General features: G+C 35.4%; 1 protein-coding gene across 3 annotated transcripts in view; it reads right to left on the reverse strand.

Moving 5' to 3' along the window:
- The window catches only part of LOC136880507 (RNA-binding protein Ro60), a 193,697-nt gene that overhangs the window by 61,307 nt on the left and 113,447 nt on the right, over positions 1–18,943 (reverse strand). The gene's annotated exons all lie outside the window — the stretch shown is intronic.

Raw genomic sequence — 18,943 nt, forward strand, 5'->3', positions numbered from 1 at the left:
TGAAGTATAATCAGAATTTCATCATATAGGGGGCTTTTTATATCTAATATGTCATTCAAGTTTTTGTCTTTATAGAAATGCTGGTCCAGAAAGATGTATAGGTTATCAAATTCAGTCATTAGCCTGCCTTTCTCAATTCTTTTTATGATTTTCAAATCCCGTTCTATTGAGGTGAATGGGTGACCAGTATCTCTCACGTGGATACTCATCGCAGAATTTTATTTTGTTTTTGAGCGTTAAAGTGTTCCGAGTATGTAGTTTGGAAGCTACATCCAGTTTGACCGATATATGAAATTACATTCTGAACAACTGAGTCTATAAATTCCTGAGCCTGTATAGCGGTTGTTATTTATGTTGACTATGTTTTGATTAAAGAATATGTTTTGATTTGTGTTCCACGTTTTGAAGGCGATGTTAACTTTGCGTTTTGAAGGTGATGTTAACTTCCGTGTTTTTTTAAGGGGTTTAGCTATCTGATGGATAATCGGATTTGTATGTGTAGAAGATGCGTACTTTGGTTTATTATTTTATTGGAGAAAGTTATGTTGTCAGTTTTGGTTTTACTTTGTTAATAATTTAATTAATCGTGTCGGTGTAGAAGCCGTTGAGTTTGGCTATTTCTTTTATGCAATCTAGTTCTTTTTTTTCAAATTATTTGTCGAGAGAGGAATTTTTAGAGCTCTGTATACCAAACTATAATATGAAGCCTGTTTATGGGAGTTTGGGTGCAATGAACTATTTTTTTTATTGTTAACAGAGTACAGGAAGGTTTTCTGTAGATCTGAAAGTCAAATGTATTATACATTTGTGTGATACTGATGTCTAAAAAATTAATCTATTATTCTCATCCTCCTTGTGAATTTTATATTATTATCTAAAGTATTTAAAAATGGAAGAATGTTGTCACTGTTATTGCATTCTTTATCAATTATTACTAACGTATCGTCAACATAACGGAGCCATAGGTGAAGTCCGTTAATGCTTTTTATTATTTTTTTGTGTTCCAAATTGTCCATATTAATGTCAGCCAATAATCCCGAAATAGGGTCACCCATCGCCAAACCTTTTTGGTGATATATTTTGTTATTAAACGTAGTTATTGTTTTTAAACGAAACTTAATAATTTAATAAATTCTTCAATTTCAATTTTGCTTAGTCCACTATGTTTAGAATGGTTGTTTTATATGATGTTAATGGTTTCATTGACTGGAAAGTTCAGATACATGTTGGTAATATCAAATGAGCATAAAATGTGGTTGGGCAATAGAATATATATTTTTTAAAGTTTTGCATAAGTCAATTGAGTTGTTAATGGGATTTTTATTATTGAATTTGAAATATTTTTAAAGAAAATTATGAAGAAATTTTGAAGTTTTGTATTTCGGACAGTTTCTACTGTTAATAATGGGTCGGATGGGAACGTCTTTTGTGAATTTTGGGTAAGGCTTTGGCAGAGGGTAACTTTGGATTCATATTAATTAGTTTAAGAGTTTCTTGGTTATTTAAGAGGAAAGTTGTATCTGTAAGGAGTATTTTTATTATAGGATTTTTGTTATCAGTAGTGTAGATTTTATCCGAAAAGAAGTCTTCAGTTTTTTTAATATAGTCTCATTTGTTCATTAGTACAGTTGTATTACCCTTATCGGCTAGTGGTGGGGATGGAGCGAGTAGAACTGTAGAGTAACTCGGTTCTTCAGGTTTACGTGACGTCACAGCGGAGCACCGATTCAACTCGAATACACCGTATAGCACTGCGGGCGCTTTAGTAAACCTTCCAGCCTGGCTACACTCGCAACACCACTATGCTGTTGTTCAGACTCCAGACTGAGACGTCTGTTCTATTTGTGTTTCCTTATAATATATACATATATTTGTTTAAAGTTGTTGTGCTATATTGTCTACCGATATATGTAACAGAAAGAAGCAATAATGCCATGACTGTCCTCCCAAGCATGGGAGTATTTTACTAGCAGTCCAGGTAGAAAATCCGCTACTTGTAAAATTTGCAATCAGATCTATTGCACAGGCGGAGGAATGTCAAATTTATGGAATCACATAAAGCGGGCGCATCGTAAAGACATGGTACAAATACTGTTGCACATCGTGAAAGTAATTCCATTCTTACGTTTGGATGAGACAGTGCAGGAAAAAGTAAGTTCCATAAGAGTTTGGCTACTTTTGTATGCGAAGACATGTAGTCACTGAGGGTTATAAGAGGATAGAGCCAGAACTGTCTCTTAGATCCTTTCCAACAGAACAAAAGAGAACTAGGCCACCATAGCTCAATTGGTAGAGCTACGAACGCGACGTCGGGCGGTTGTGGGTTCGGATCCCATTGGTGTCCGGTTGGCCATTTTTTTCTGTACTTAACATCTCTCCAACACGTACTAAATGTACATAACACGACCTAATAGGTTGAAAGTCGATTTCGATTACAATGCGATCGTGAAATTTCAATATTCATTGACCCATAAGTGAACTTGCTCTTGCTTACCTTAGCGTACCTGCTATATTTGTGCCTGCATAGGAGGTGTTTTCATGTGCTGGACAAATTCTTTCAGACCGAAGGTCGTCACTTTCTGCAAAACAAGCTGAAACTCTGATATTTCTGAATGGAAATTCCTCCTATATAACACCTGTTCCATGCAACACAGAACACTAATGGTACTTCCCATACTGTCTGTGCACAACGTGTTGTGTCTTGATTTTAATGCTTGTTACAAGATGAGGAAATGGGTTAATTTGTATACTTTACTTATTTCCAATACTGATGTTACCTTAACAGATTTTTCTTTTAACTCCTTACCACATAGTTATAAATGAAATGTTTGATATTATATGAGTTGAGGCACATTTCAAAGCACTGATTTCGCTTCGTCAACGGTCACATTATGGAATTACAAGTGATGAAAATCGTTTTTCATCCGTATTGAAAGTTTCATAAACTGTATATAGGATAATATTTTTTGTTTATTTCCACCTATTCAATGTATTGAATGTATTGTATGTATTGAATGTATTGAATAGGTGGAAATAAACAAAAAATATTATCCTATATACAGTTCACATTATGGAATACGGTACGTTTATCCATATGCATTAATATTTACTGTATGTATTTATTGATTTGTATGTTTATTTCTTTATTTATGGCTACTTGATATGCCTCATATTAAGCACAGAGTTGTAATTAACTCTTTGTTACGTTATCTGTTAAATTTATATTACTTTATAAAAATTGTGCAAATTACCAATAATAAATAGTACGAAGCATTGTACCACCGATAATAATTAATAATCTTCTTTTTGAATGTAAACTGTAGCTTAGAAGGTCAATATAAAGTTTAAATTTGCTGCTATAAAGTTGTACTCTGTTCTGTACTCGGTTTAACCGAGTAATGACATCACAGTACTTGCTCCGAACCGCTCCGTCCCCACCACTATTATCGGCTTTTGTTACTATAACAATATTGGTATTTATTTTAGTCAAATCCTTGGGTCTGTTTTGATAGGATAGTATTTTTGTTGGTTTTTATTTGTTCAGCTAGGGTAGGTAATTTCTTTTTTATTTCATATGTAACATCATTTTGTTTTTCTATGGTAATTTGTTTGTTTATATTGGATTCGACCTCCGTGACTGTAGTGATTATATCATCGATCTTATGGGGGTTTGGTGTATTTTAAGCCCCTGTTGAAGAGGCTCATTTCATTGTCAGAGAAAGTGGTGTCAGAAAAATTAATTGTAGTAGGGATGTTATTTAGTTTAGTGGATGTAATCTTAATATTTTTATTTTTAATATGGTCTAATATGCTTGGTTTAGTTCCCATCAAATGAGCTAGTTTAAGGTCCAATGTTTTTTTTTGTTACTTTTCTAGTACGTATGAATATTATGAGCTCGATATAACAGTAAATTCAAAAATGATTTTTCTTATATAATTGTTTAATTTCGTTTTTCAACCAGATGTTATTAACTTTGTACTGAGTGTCTAAATAGTATTTGAGTTGGAATGTTTTTCCTTTGCAGTGGTTTCAAAAATTTAGGCACTAAACCAAGTTTTGAACATTCCTTAAGGAAGTTAATATCTTTGAAGATTTTGCCGATTTTTATCCTGAGGTTTAGATACTTATTGGTTTTTACAGTAGCCTGGTTGGCTTTGATGTTGCAAGTGATAAATATGATTGTAGTTCCGCATTGAAGATTACTATACTTATAAGATTACTAATTTATTTATTTTTTAACCACCTATTCAACACATTTGGGTCTTATATAATTAGGATTTTATCCTTATTACATTATAATAATATGAGAGATGTTTCGTCTTTCATAGAAGGCATCTTCAGTCATTGTATCACCTCAAGATTAAATCTGGCACCTGATTTAAAATAAAAATATGATTATTATGATTTAACATTTACATACTTAAAAATAGGAGCAGTCACAAAAAAAAAGTTGGATCACAATTTTGGTATTATCTTGAATAACAACATATCAACTGTTAACTGTAACTGTAATTAATTTATTAATGGTTGTGTCAAAAGTACATAGCACAATGCTTTATAGTAGTAGTCTATCTTGATGTTTTTATATTACAATTTTTAAGAATGTTAAGGAAATATATTCCAACAATATGGAATCAGTTAATTAAGATTTTATTCAGAAATAATGTTATTAAACCATCTGGTTAAAGTCTTTGGTTCGAGAGATTAAGATTTGTGATTATGACCTTCGATGTTAGGCCCCTTTAAACAACAAGCAAGCAAGCAACAAGCATCAATTTATGATTTGGCATTTGACGTAGTCCTTGACGAAGAGATCAAATATTAACGTATGGCAACAACATGATTGGAGTATCTTGAATTAAAATAGGCCATTATTAAACTCTTTAAAGAAGTCAAGTTGTACGTAGCACAGCTTGATGGTGTTGGTACGTGTTGAATACTAGCGTGTTGGTCGAAAGGGACATCTAACTTGTGATGGATGATGAGATGCCAAACGTGTGCAGACTGTCTGTGAAGGTGAATAAATTAGAGTTACCACTTACCCCTTAGACCGCTAAGATGTTACCTATTCGTGTTGAGTGTTTTCGGACTACTGGAGGTCGCTCGGTACCTACTTCAATTAATTGAAAGAACAAGAATCCACCTGATCGATACTTTCACTTTTATTTAGCCTTAGGCTATTTCAATTAAAAGTTCAGAACATGTTTCGAATGCAATGCATTCATCATCAGCTGCTTACATTTGGCAAAAGTAAAATTAGCTAAGAACAGTCTCACAATTTTCTTAAAACCTTAAAAACAAGTGTTAGTAGTGCGTGTGTGAATGGATGTGGGGGGGGGGGGGAAGGGAGGGAAGAGGGGGGGGGGGAATGCATTGAAGGCGATTGTTAGTTAAACTATGACTTATTATTAAAATCTTAATGTTAAAAACACTGATGGACTAAAATATAGTTCACTATAAGTCTTGTGAATTTTCCATAAGTTCGTTGATTACTGAAGAACTTGTATGCACTATGTGAAGTATTTCTGTTAAGCTGTTGGTAAAAAGTTTCCTTAAGAAGGCATCCGGTGTTTTCATGTCTCTTATCTCCTGTTGGGTGGAGAGGTGTGACTTGTTTCGAATATGAAGCTTGCTATTTGTAGTTTGAATTGAAAAAAGTTGGATCATCGGTATCACGACTTGTAACCGGCAGGAAAAATGCGGCTATTAGTTGGAGTTTGAGAAACGTAACGGATAATAAGTCTCTGTGTGTTGGAAAGTATGAAAGTATGAACTTACCCTTGTCTAATATATAAGTAATAATAATAACAACGTAAACGTTTCCACCTTTTCAATACTAAAATATATTCACAAAATTATAAATTACACGGTACTAGTTTCGACCCATCTAGGGGTCATCATCAGCCGTATTGGAGCAAAGATCACTTTTGGCGAAATCCTAAGAAAATGTTATTTTAAAGAATAACAAGTGAAATGAGATGTTATTATGGTAATAGTTAATAATACAAGGAATATACATACTAAGAGGTTTATAACAAAGAATAAAGTATAAATGGGGTGTTGTAAAAATTATAATCATGGAAATCAGTAAGTTCTTGTATTGAAATGAAATATGGCTTAGGAAGAGGGCTTAAGGTGGGGCTGAAGGGTGCGGGAGAAAGTGTAATTGTGTTGGAAAAGTACCTTTGATTAAATTTAGAATTGAGTTTAGGTTGGCTGCATTATTGTTTCTGAGGAAAGTGATAAATAGATCGAAGAGTGTGTTGGGTTTCTCTGAGATTTCATTGAGATTGTGACTGGCATTAAAGTATTGGTCTAGGTGTATGTAGTAATTTTCCATTATGTTGAGTAAAGGGCCCTTGTTTGCTAATACGAGGATGTCTATGTCTTGTTCAAAATTGGTGAAATTATGGTTATAATCTTGCATGTGTTGGCCGATGGCTGAAAACCTGTTGTATTTTATTGCGTTAGTGTGCTCGTGGTATCTGATAATGAAGTTTCTCCCGGTTTGCCCGATGTAGGTTTTTTTACAGGTGGTACATTTGATCCTATAAACTCCTGATTTTAAAAAACTGCTGGTCTTGTTGATGTGTGAAGTATTGTATAAAACGTTCATGTTCTTATTGTTGGTTTTGAAGGCTATTTTAACGCCTTGTTTCTTAAAGATGTTGGTTAACTTGTAGATATCATTGTTGAACCTGAAGGCGGAAAATGTTAGAGGTTTGGTTATTTCTTTTTTGAGGGTAGTTTTTGGGCGATGTTTGTGTTTATTGATTATCCTTTCTATAAAATGATTGCTGAAGCCGTTGAATTTTGCGATTCCGCGGATTGTGTTGAGTTCGTTTTGTAGATCTTTATTGGACATAGGTATGCTGAAGGCTCGATGAACTAGGCTGTTGTATGTGGCTCGTTTGTGGGACTGGGGGTGCACTGAATCTTGGCGAATGGTGGAGGCTGTTTGAGTGGGTTTTCTGAAAATTTTATAACTGAAAGAATCTGAGTTTCTAGTGATGGTTAAATCTAGAAAGTTGATTTTTTGATTTGATTCGGATTCTAGTGTGAATTTGATATGAGGATCAATATTGTTGAGTCTTAAGAGGGTGGTGGGTGCGTTAATTGATTTCTCATTCATGATTACAAAGACATCGTCGACATATCTGGCCCAAAAGAGAATGTTTTCGAATTCGTTGTCAATTTTGGTGTATTCAAGGAAGTCCAGGTATATTTCTGCTAAGATACCTGAGGCCGGTGACCCCATTGCCAAACCATTTTGTTGATATATGACATTGTCAAAAGTGAAGAAGTTATTGTCGATGATAAGTTTTAATATTGTGATAAAGTCTTGTATCTCTAGATTGCTTAAGTGGCTGTTTTTGTTTAAATTGTTTATAATTATCGGAATTAATTTTGAAACTTGTATGCTTGGGTACATGTTTACAATATCGAAAGAGTGGATGGAGTGATCCGGTTGCAAATTGAACTTGTTTAGTTTTTCTACTAGCTCAGATGTGTTTTTAATAGACTTTTTGGATAAGAATTGATAATTTTTTCTTAAGAAACATTGGATGAATTGTGATATTTTGTATAAGGAGCTCGGTCTATAGTTGATAATTGGCCGGATGGGAATTCCGGTTTTGTGAATTTTGGGAAGAGCTTTAGCAGTGGGGAGTCCTGGGTTCATATGTATGAGTTTGGATTTTTCCTGTTCGGTAAATAAAAATGAAGTGTTTTTAAGAGTTTAAGTAGTTTAATTTTCTTAAGACAACGAATTCATCATAACCAAAGCTGACGAAGGCAATGCAACAGTTATCATGGATAAAAAGGTATATATTGAAAAAACAAAAAACTTTTTCACAGACAGCTCATTTTCCATAATCAAAAAAGACCCCACCCAAAAAATTCAAAAACTACTTAAACAAACTCTATGTTGTCTATGCGTGGAGGAGAGTTGATGGAAACCAACAAGCTGACAGGCACTCCCCTCCCCTTCACCTAAAATGTATGGGTATTTCTGTCACTGAAATAGTATCAACAGTTAACAAAGTGATATGGAAAAGGTAAACTAAGTCTATAGGTTCAGGAATCCTCCAGTAGCAAGGTTACAATATACAGTAGCAAACTAATTCTGTAGATTCAGAAATCCTCTTCTGGATCATAATCTGTGCTAGGCCACATACAAATTTCTTTGTAGAAAGATAGAAAATTATTTGGGATGCAATTTTAACACTTTCTTTATGTCTGAAATTTTCTTTTGGTTTATGGCAACTTTTCCAGAATACATATGCTTTCCTTACTGGTAATGGAGCCACTTTCAGGGTACTTCTTTTGTATAGAATAAATATTAATTTGCATAAACCACCAATGAAATGGGCCACTTCTATTTCAATTCAGGTGTCGACCTTTTGTAAATAAAACTGCTATAATTTGACACCTGAAATTGCTGTTTCTTGTTTCTCTGTAGGAGCATTTTGATAACAGTTTTCTTATAATGCTCCGGCCACCAGCTTTTGAAGTCAAGTACCATATTGGAAATTACCTCTTTTACAGTATATTTCTGCGACTTGGTTGATGCTTCTATCAGGGTGGCATATCAATGAGGAGTGTATATACATTCTTCCCTTTGGATTTTTCTCTTCACTACCACAAAATCATGATCACAAGGGTTAAATGAATGCCCATATATTGGGAAAAAGTGGTGAATCTCATCAAAGTGATCACTAAAGATTAGAAATCGCAATACTGTGTGACTGCGATCTTGCCTGGGCAGCCATCAGAAAATATATAAAGTATCTTTATATCTTCTTTCAGAGTCTTTAAGTAATCTAGCAAAAGAAACTCCATTCAGCCTTTTATTGGCTATTCCTTCATGATAGGAATAGAAAACAGACCTATTCAATTTCAGATGATAAATGCAAAATTCATTCACCCGTAATTGTCTGTAATAAGACATTTCCTGGACAGGAATGTCCAGAAGGGGCAGATTTTGCACGTAGTTATTTACACTGCCAGTCGTATCTTCATGAGTACATAGTTTCTTTGCGTCATCAATTTTAATATAAATTTTTTTGGCACGTCTTCTGTGCACCACAAGTTTAGCTGCAACATTATGTTTTGCATTTTATCTGATAAATTTGGATCCTTCAAGTTCGTTGACAATTTTTCACAACTACACACATCTACTTGGGGTCTTCCAAAAGCTATATTGAAGTTTTTACGAAAATACTGCCAGAAGAAATGGTAACTTTGGCATCAGGATACTTTTCACAGAACATTTTGTGAAGCACTTATGTTTAATCGACTGGATAGATATTTCTTCTTGACATTATTTGAGTAATGGACTTCTGTAATGTCTAAAGAGCTAATGAATTCATGAATATTGGAACAAATATCACTATTCATTACATTATGCCTGGATCCAGCACTGAGACCTTTAAAATCAACTGGTGATTTACCCATTAGAGCATGTTGCTGAAGGTGTTCAACATGAGATTTGGTTATGCCATGTAAAACAATAAATACCTTTTTACATACGTTTGTTCTGATGCCGTTCTAGAATGTGTGATAACTAGGCCTATAAGTCATTTCTTTAGGCTTAGATTTTATCATTTAAAGATCTGCATATTCTGTGAATATTTTTACATTCAATAAGTAAATATAAGAAACCATCGTGAGAATATTTTCATCAAAACAGCTGATATGACAAAGAATTTCAGATCTCTCTTCCAGACTAAATTTACAAAAACATTTCATACTGCATCTGAATATAAAGAATTAAATCTGACTTTAAAACCTTGTAAATTTCAATGTTTAAATATGTAGTGTGTTGAAATTAGGTCATTAATATAACAATACTACTACTAATTATTATTATTATTATTATTATTATTTAAAAATCTAATATATTTTCATCTCTTATATGCAATCTTCACCTGTACATCTTTCAGGTATGTATTTACCTTTCTTTGTGATAAATTATGAACCTTTCACTCTTGTCGTTTGCATTTATGTGGCTCATAGTTTCTTTTATCCCTCTTCCTTTTCTTGGATATTTCATCTGACGAACTACCTTCTGTATCACTCATTTTGTGGCAAACATCAGCAAACATAAAACTGAATAACTGTTAGGTTATGTGTAATCACAATGTCATAAAATACAATGGCAATACAACTGACATCTGGTGGAATATTTCTCAGTTTAGTTGGAGAATAGGTCATCTCCAGGATATGGCATGTTTTCAGACAAAACAGGGAATTCACTGTGCAATATTTCCTCTACACAATCGTTGACTTATTTTCAGCCTAAATGGTGTGTCCACATCAGTAGAGCTGAAACTGAAAGAATCTAGATTCTGTAAAAAGGTGGAGATGACTGATTTTTGAACTTATCAATTCAAATAAATTCAAGAAGAAATCATAAATACACATTACTATTCAGTATCTTGTACATCTTTTACACGATACAATCTTAATCCACTGACAGGTAAATAGCCCGAAGTCAGCTTGTACTCGCCTTTTCTATGTGCTGACTGTAATGAACTTCCTGCACATCACTAACCCATGGTAACACTTCAGAAACTCTGATGGTGTCAACATTTAATATACTATGAGTAATAATCACCTGTGAGAGTTAAAGAATGAGTAAGAAGATTCTGTAGGTCTTTCAGGGCCATGTCATGCAATAGTGAGTGAGCAGCAATTATTTTGCATCAAACAGACTAAAATTTATCTGATGAGATTTTGATTTGTGTAGGCAATGCTTAACAATATTTGTCAAGATGTCACAAAGGTACAGGTTGATTCTGTAGATATTAACAGAAATATTGAAACTTGCGCATGACATATGGCCTCTCAGACCCGTGTCATGCATCAACAGGTTAAATATATTCTATAGTCATACAGTATAATCCATTTCACCTGTCTACCTCATGAACTCAGATGACTTACTGAAGAAGTGTGAAGTACCTATAAGTCAAGAAGCTTGTTTTGACAGTAAAGAAAGTTTTTGTTAAAGTTCTATAGCATGTGGAGTGTTACAAAAACAAATTATCAACACACCCTTAACTCCTGAACAGGTCTAACAAGGTGGAGTATTTGGAGAGAGGCTGTGAATTTTTACAATTACAATTTCTGTGAAGTGAAAATCCGTAGCGAATTCATTTCCAAATGAAAAGTGCGTAAGTTGCTGTGCAAGACACACAACAAATCTATGATGAACCAAAACTAGAATGTTCCACTGCATACATTAAACAATTTTGATTTTATTGCTGGGAGTATAAAGAAGTTAGAGGCTGCTGGACTTTCTCTACAACAGTTGCTGGATATTGTTGAGGATGTCAATGAGATTTAGTGCAGTACAAGATGTCAAACAGAACTTGCTGCAAAAATTCCAAGCAGTTATGGATAGAAATCTGAATATTCCACTTTCACTGCAGTCTGCAAGATCCTGGATGGTGAAGAACAAGATCCTTCAGCGTATATCGTTCCAGGAAATTACATCTCTTGAAATTTGCTCCAGCAATATCCTGAGAGCCAGCCCCGTGGTGTAGGGGTAGCCTGCCTCTTACCCGGAGGCCCCGGGTTCGATTCCTGGCCAGGTCAGGAATTTTTAGCTGGACCTGAGGGCTGGTTCGAGGTCCACTCAGCCTACGTGATTAGAATTGAGGAGCTATCTGACGGTGAGATAGCGACCCTGGTCTAAAAGCCAAGAATAACGGCTGAGAGGATTCGTCGGGCTGATCACACGACACCTCGTAATCTGCAGGTCTTTGGGCTGAGCAGCGGTCGCTTGGTAGGACAAGGCCCTTTAAGGGCTGTAGTGCCATGGGGTTTGAATATCCTGAAATGTTGAGAGGCCATTTTTGCCTTACAAATAGATATTATTTGACCAGCAACATTCAATTACTCCCAAGAATCTTGAAAATTACCTGGTACTTCACTGCAGATCAAAATAATGTAAGAACAATAATTTTACATTTCCTAGGCATGCTGTCAATGTGTATAATGATTTTTTCTAGCGATTGATTGAGAAGTTAATGTCTGGCATGAATCAGAGCTCCATTAAAACCCTAACCTCAATATGCTTGTTTTTAACATATATTTGTTACATACTGTATTTTAATTTACAATTTACCTATTTTTGTTACATAAATATGTACATATTCCACACTTTGATTTTACATAAAAAATCCTACTTCTACTCATGAGAAAACATATAGTTTTTTTATTTACGCTGCACTAGGTAACCATCAAAAACCATCTTCAGAGCTGCCAACAGTGGGGTTCGAAACCACTATCTTCAGATGCAAGCTGACAGCTACATGACAAAACTATGTAGCCAACATGCACAATAGAATATACCAAAGCCGTCTACATTTTACAAGCCGGAGTCATGTAAGTTTGGCAACGTCCAGCGGAGGCGGAGGCGAAAGCGAAAGCGCGGGAGCTATCTGTGTATGTTGATGTGTAGTGAACTTTGTGTTGTGTTTATTTGTATTTTTCATGGATATGTTCGAGTATATGTAACAAGGTAGGTGACTGAGTGATATACGTAGAACCTATTATCGAAATACGTGAAGGCATGCCCGAATTTGGGTTATTAATAACACGTTTCGTGTATTTGCAGATGCCCAGAAAATGTTGTGTTCCTATGTGTCGTAGCAACTATGACATCAAAAAGGATGGTTATGTTACCTCATTTAGGTTTCCTTCTGATGAGGAGTTAAAACAAAAATGGATTCGTCAAGTTAAGCGGGATAATTGGGAACCTGGGAAGGATTCAGTCGTGTGTGTAAAACATTTCACAGATGATTGTTTTTCGAAAGGGGAAAAGTTTTGTGATAGTAAAGGCAATATAACTGTACAACCACCTAAACCTAATGAACTTCTTCCTAATGCATGTCCAACTATTTTCCCAAATTTGCCCAAATATTTGTCATCAAAGAGTGTAAAAAGAAAAGATCCTGAAGATAGGAGACTGGAAATTAAGAGTAGGGAAAACAAGAGGAAAACAGATTTGGAGGAATCAAAGCTTCAAGATGACTTAATAGCTGACTTTAATCATTTAAGATCCCTTCTTCATACCAAAATTGACATGTCAGTATGGCAGATCAGTATCTGTAATGAATTTCTTTGCATATACAGATTAAATCTGAATGATTTGCCAAATGTAAGTAATTTACTAAAAATTCACCAGGATATGCATGTGACTGTATATGTTAATAGTTATCAGGTGTCAGTCAAAGAAATTAAATGTTTAGCTGATGGTAAAATCTCCAAGTGGTCTCAGCTAAATGAATATATTAAATTATACAGGAGCCACTGCTAGTAGTGTTAGTGTTGAATGTGTACAAAGTAATGTACTTAAAATGCTTGACAAGCTCAGAGTTTTGTGAGGTTAGCAGTGAAAGCACAGACTTTTCATCTAACCTTGTTTTCTTAAGGGAACAATTCGAACTTTGTACTAAAAAGAAAAAGAGTTGCTCAAAAAGTACATTGATTCTTGCCTTTATGTTGAACTGTCAGTCTCATGCTGCTTATTGTTCTTTGCGTGAGAGTGGTACACTGATACTACCACACCCTAAGTACCTTGAAAAATTAGCAGCAAATTTACAAGTGTCACCTAATTCGGAAAAGGAAAACAGAAACTTTCTTTACCGAGTGACAAGGAATTTATCAAACATTGAAAAATATGTAGTTTTAAGTCTTGATGAAATTTATGTGAATCCCTCTCTTGAGTACAAGAACGGAGTACTCATTGGTCAAGCCAAGAATAGCCCTTTACAAGAAGCAAGAACAATACAAGTTTTCATGGTGCATTCTGCATTTGGATCCTTTAAGGAAGTCATCTCTCTCACCCCTGTGAAAGCACAGTCCGGAGATATTTTGTTTAACCTGACAATGAATGCTCTGACACTTGTTCAGAATACAGGACTAATTGTTATGTGCATAATATGTGACAACAATAGGATAAATAAGAATATGTTTAGCAGTATGTGTTCATTGTTAGGAAGTGAAAGTCCATATTGTGTACCAAATCCCCAACACAAGAATTTACAGATATTTCTCATGTTTGATCCTGTACATATATTTAAGAACATCAGGAATAACTGGCTGAATCAGAAAGACAGAGACAAAACTTTTATTTTCCCTAATTTTGAAGTAGATGAGATTATCCGTAAGGCGTGCTTTAATGATTTAAGGAACCTTTATGTGTACCACAGTCATGCATCCAACCTGATTGCTACAGCTTTTAAACTTAATTATAAAACGGTGTATCCCAACAATCTTGATAGGCAGAAAGTGTTACTTGTTGATAATCTGTTCCATGATACCACCATAGCTGCTTTAAAAACCAGTCAACTAGATTCTAATGCCACTGCAATTTTTTTTAGAAATTATTAGTAAGTGGTGGCGTATTGTAAACGTCAAAAGTGTAACTAAAGGAATTTGCAAGAGGGACCACAATCAAATGCCTTTTACTGAACTAGATGATGACCGCATTCAATTTCTTCAACATTTCTGTGAGTGGGTAAGCAGTTGGGATGATTTAAATTTGGTTCATGGTCACTTAACAACTGACACTTCAAGAGCTTTGGTACATACCACAACTGTTCTGTTAAAAATTATCCAATTTTCATTTGAAACTGTGAAACCAAATTATTTACTGTTAGGGAAGTTTCAGAGTGACAATCTGGAAAGAAGGTTTGGTCAGTACAGACAGCTTAGTGGTTGTAACTACAATGTTACTGCACTTCAAGTTATAGAAAGTGAGAAGAAAATTAGGATTAAGTGTGTTCTGGGCTTGCACTCATCTAGGTATGGAAAAGTGCAGTTTGACTGTAGCCAGTTAGAAATGTCTGATTCCACCAAGACAGATGATATTAGGCTCAATATGGCAGTGATAAAAAAGTTCGACTCACTTTTATCATGTGACATTTCTGATGGGCATTTGGAGATGTCAGGTGTAATATACATTTCTGGGTATGCAGTAAGGGCAATATCCAAAAGGATAAGCTGTGACACATGTTTAGGTCTCCTGCAGTGCAATGAAACAGATAACCCCTATTTTGAAGAACTTCAGAGAGGTGGGTTAGTGGTGCCATCAGATTGTGTTGTGTGTGTCTGTGTAACAGTGACAGGAATGTTTATCTTGTTGGTGTCTGAAGACTACCTGGATTGTGGAAATCACAAAGAAGTTCTCTTCTCTCTATCCAGAGCTGCTTTAGGGAGAGATGAAAATCAACAGTTCTGGTTTGAACAGGGTAACTGTGGGCATGACAATAATAGTCTAATAGACTGTTTATTGACCACATTTTGCAACGTCATGTTGAATAATTATAGAAAGCAGATTAACAACAAGAGTTATGCCAGCAGTGATGATAAAATCAGTAAACGAAGGAAGCTGTCAACACTCCATAAATATTGAGCTTGTGAGTACTGTTCTTTAAAGGGTTTTGTTTTTATGCATGTAAAATGTGTATTTATAACTTTACTGAGTGCATTTCTTGATGTGCGTGTTTCTTAGTGTCATTTTTCACAGTGTGTATATTTTTCATAACCATCATGTTGGTCTAAGTGCGCTGAATATCACTGAAGTCAATTCGAAGTCGGACACGCCCCCTTTTCTCTCGGCCTCTGCTTGACAGATAGATACAGCGTTGCCAAGCGTACCTTCTGGCTTTAACTGTAGATGGCTCTGGAATATACACATAACCTTAGGAATTATTCTTGATATGTTCAAGAAAATAAAAAATTTAATATCGCAAACCACAATAAACCACAGTCAGAAAGCAAAATTCTGGACTATAGGCCCATGCTGGATGAGGTAGAAATTTTATTCCACACTAGCTTTTGTATCTGTGTTGACAGAAAATAATTTTGCTATGAATGCTGCTACATACAAATGATTCGCCATGATGGCCATCAAATTCCACAGAAATAAATGCATGCATTTCTTCACAATACGCTTCAACATTAACCTGTCAAGCGGTACATTTCTTTCGAGGAGCTATTAACATAGTGACATATTTTCCGTAAAGTACTGGGAAGTAACATATGTGATACTCTTGTGTAGTATAGTACTTTATCAGGTTCAAAAGTACAGAATATGCATCAAGCTGTCAAAAATGATCATAGTACGAAGGGCAAGGTGTCTGGCTCACTGAGGAAAGCAACAGGAACTTACAGTGAGATACTTTTAATTGGTCAGGTATTTTGAAAATATTCTAGTGGATTATTTACGTCTTAAATTTGTACATTCAGTCCAGGTTATACCGCAAATGTAAATCTCGGCCGTTCAGATCCTATCTTTGTCCATACATCGAGCATAATATCACCGCTCGTGCTACTGTCACGTTAACTTAATCAAGAAGTTAACATAAAGAACCACCTTAGCGATACTTTATTTTTTGTCTCAGGCAAAATTGAATATATAATAACACTTACAGAACATTTCTGGCAAGTATTGTGGAACTTCTAACAATAACCAACCATAGGAGCTGAAATACGAGGGCTGTTTTTCTTTCAACCTCTGATGGGCTATTAAAAAAAAAAAAAAAAAAAAAGACACACTGACATAAAATTATTTTACTACTAAAAGTTTGGTGGTAGTTTCATACTTATTGTGCTTATTATCCTAATGTTTTTTCATCTTCGTTTTTTCTTTATACAGCTGAAGATGACCACTAAGTGGTCGAAACATGTTCTGTAAATGTTAATATATATTCAATTTTGCCTGAGGCAAGAAATAAAGTATCGATTAGGTGGCTCTTTACATTAACTTCTTGATTATACTCATCGATACGGTCATGAAATGGACGACTTATAACGTTAACTTAAGTCGCTTTCACCATTGCACTCGCAATCTCCTGACATTTCAACATTAGTCTCACTATCAGATGACACATCACTCTCCGAATTGTCACAAACAGCTGTTCTTCTCGCAGACGTTTCTGAGCTCCGCTTGCACCTGCCATAATGCACTATCTACCACTCTCAGCAGTCTGGCGGCCGGTACTGGTTGGCCGCCAGCTGTGCGCGGCACAAAAGCATTTCGCCCGGTCACGTGGTTTTAGGAGAGTGCTGCTGCTGTAGACAAAGCTTGCAACTAACATACATGCATAAAGGAAAGTGAGCTCGGATCATACGACGGAATAGGTCGTCATACCCATCGCCGAAAGACATTTACAATGTGATGACGAAATATTCCGTCATTACGACATAAAAGGTTAAAAGTATCGTTAGTGGTTCCATTACAGGGTGCCTGCTCTGCATCAAGATTTCAATGTAGTATTACACAAGTTTTATTACAATATAATTACTGAAGGTAGGCCTGGACCATTGTCTTGTTGCAGTATAGTGCATTTGCCCTTGATTGAAGCTGGACAGAGTAGTAAACATTTCAGGTCAATTAAAAAAAAGTACCTGTAAAAATGAAATCATCAGCTGACTTGGAACTGGAGGTGAAAGAGAAAAGAAACAACCAGGATTTGGGAAGAAAGCAGCTGTGGCTTTAATTAAGATAGAGCCCCAGCATTTGCCTGGGGTGAAGATGGGAAACTATGGAAAATAATCTTTTGGGGTGAAGATATGGCAGGGTTCAAACCCATCATCTATCGAACGCATGCTGCAGCTACATAGCTCATACCAAGCACCCAACTTTCTCAGTTATTTTGCTTATGAAACAGTCTCATAAGTAAGGACAGTTACTGGATTACGCATCGAACCACTGTTTACATTTAACTGAATATTATGTTACAGTGGCTGTCTAAATGTTTTGAAACAAAGAGAGGAGTAGAGAAAGGTGGTGCTTAGTCATCCCTCCTATTTTTCAGACATGGATGTCATAAAAAAATGGCAATAAACCTACTTATCAGTCATGGATGTCACAATAAAGGCAATCAAAAGGAAGGCGCAGTAGGACTTACAAGCTTTTGTCTTTGCAGACAACAAGGTGGATCTGGAGTGAAACCAAAAAGGATGTGGAGGAAATGCTGCAGAGATGGAGTCAAGAGTCTGAGAGAAATGATTTAATTATCAACAAGGCTAGGACTGTGATGAAGATACAGAGATGACAAACCACAAATCATTCTAAATGACACCAAACTGGACAGTGTTCCAAAGTTTTGGCAGTATAGTATCAAAAGACATCCTCGCAAAATATAAGGTGAACAATCTAATTAGCAAGGATACACAATTTTACCAAAAGTAAGGCAGCTGCTGTGGGATAAACAAGTATCAATGAAAGCTAAGACAACACTACAGTATACAAATTTGATTATATCCCCATTCTCACGCACTGATGAGGCAAGAAAACAAAAAACCCAAGCTGCAGAAATGAAGTTCCTATGTACCATGACCCAGAAGACCGGGAAGGACAAGACTAGGAATACAAAAATTCAAGAGGAGGTGGAAACAGGAGACACTCTACTACAAATGTCCAGAACGGAAGACTGAAGCGATCTGGCCATGTAAAAAAGATGAGTGTCAGCAGGAATACAAGAAAGAAATTTAAAAGAGAAATAAAAGGAAAAAAGACCAGTGGGCAGACCCAGAGAAAACTGGACTGATCTAGTGAAGAAAGATGTCGAGGAGAGAGGACAATGTTGGGAGAATGTTACAAGAAAAGAGTGGCTCACGGACAAAGATAGAGGGGGCCTGTATACCACGGCCCAGTAACTGAGTTTGTCAATGATGGATGATGATTAAATCATTCATGAACTATGGACACATATTGTGAAATTGAATGATCTAAACTATTTGCAGACCATGAGATGTCTCTTTAAATTAGTTATTAGAAATAATTTTAATTTCTAATCTCTCTTTAATCTCTGAACTTAAAATGAATGCAAGTCTTTTCTCCATTGTTATTTTGTCAACTGTATGAGACATCTGGCCTGTTATATGGTAGTTAATACTTGTTGATGACTATAACAGGGTTCCTGA

This window comes from Anabrus simplex, chromosome 1 (genome assembly GCF_040414725.1).
Source record: "Anabrus simplex isolate iqAnaSimp1 chromosome 1, ASM4041472v1, whole genome shotgun sequence".
Taxonomy (NCBI): domain Eukaryota; kingdom Metazoa; phylum Arthropoda; class Insecta; order Orthoptera; family Tettigoniidae; genus Anabrus; species Anabrus simplex.